Source organism: Dinoponera quadriceps, unplaced genomic scaffold, assembly GCF_001313825.1.
Source record: "Dinoponera quadriceps isolate SergipeBrazil2010 unplaced genomic scaffold, ASM131382v1 scaffold9845, whole genome shotgun sequence".
NCBI lineage: Eukaryota > Metazoa > Arthropoda > Insecta > Hymenoptera > Formicidae > Dinoponera > Dinoponera quadriceps.
Window position 1 is genome coordinate 1 of NW_014563612.1, and position 892 is coordinate 892.

General features: G+C 36.3%; 1 pseudogene; it reads left to right on the plus strand.

Annotated features, from left to right (window-relative positions):
- The first annotated feature begins 239 nt into the window (after nucleotides 1–239).
- LOC106751219 lies at nucleotides 240–876 on the plus strand (annotated as a pseudogene).
- Nucleotides 877–892: the final 16 nt, after the last annotated feature.

The following is an 892-nucleotide window of genomic DNA, read 5'->3' on the forward strand; positions in this document are numbered from 1 at the left end:
AAAATAATTATGTATCGTAAGATCTGTCAGTAATGTAGAAATATTTTCTGTTTATAATCACGAAGCGCATTAAATGCTCATTAAATGCGCTCATTAAACGTTAGTTTTTGCTAAAAAAAAAACTGCGACAATTTATTTATTATTATACATGATTATATTGTTCTACATGTTTCCTTGTATGTTTCTCAACACATATTGCTATATAACAGTCAAACGTTAAAAGTCATGCGCATATAGTTGAAAAAAGTTATTGGTTTAATATTTCTCGCATATGTAGTTCTTATTTGTTTATTTTTTTTTTTTTTAGTCAGTCGTTCTAATATGTGTTTATGCCTTGTTACAGATTATCACAATGACAAATTCAAAGGGTTATAGGCGAGGCACCAGGGACTTGTTTTCACGCAAGTTCCGTAAACATGGGACGATTCCGTTATCGACCTACCTGAAAGTATACAAAGTCGGCGATATTGTCGACATTAAAGGAAACGGCGCTGTACAGAAAGGCATGCCGTATAAGGTATACCACGGTAAAACTGGTCGTGTGTGCAACGTGACGTCCCATGCTTTGGGTGTCATTGTGAACAAAAGAGTGCGCGGACGTATAATTGCAAAGAGGATTAACGTTCGCATCGAACACCTGACGCACTCTGAATGCCGCGAAGATTTTTTAAAGCGAGTTAAAGAGAACGAGAGATTGAGGAGGGAAGCCAAGGAAAAGAACGTGCGCGTTCAATTAAAAAGACAACCAGCTGAACCATCGAAAGCGCACCTAGTATCAGGACGCGATAAGCCCGAAATGCTCGCACCTATTTCGTATGAATTTGTCACTTAAATGTAAATAAACACATTTTCAAAATAAAAATTCGCATTATTACACTTATTGTGAAATATA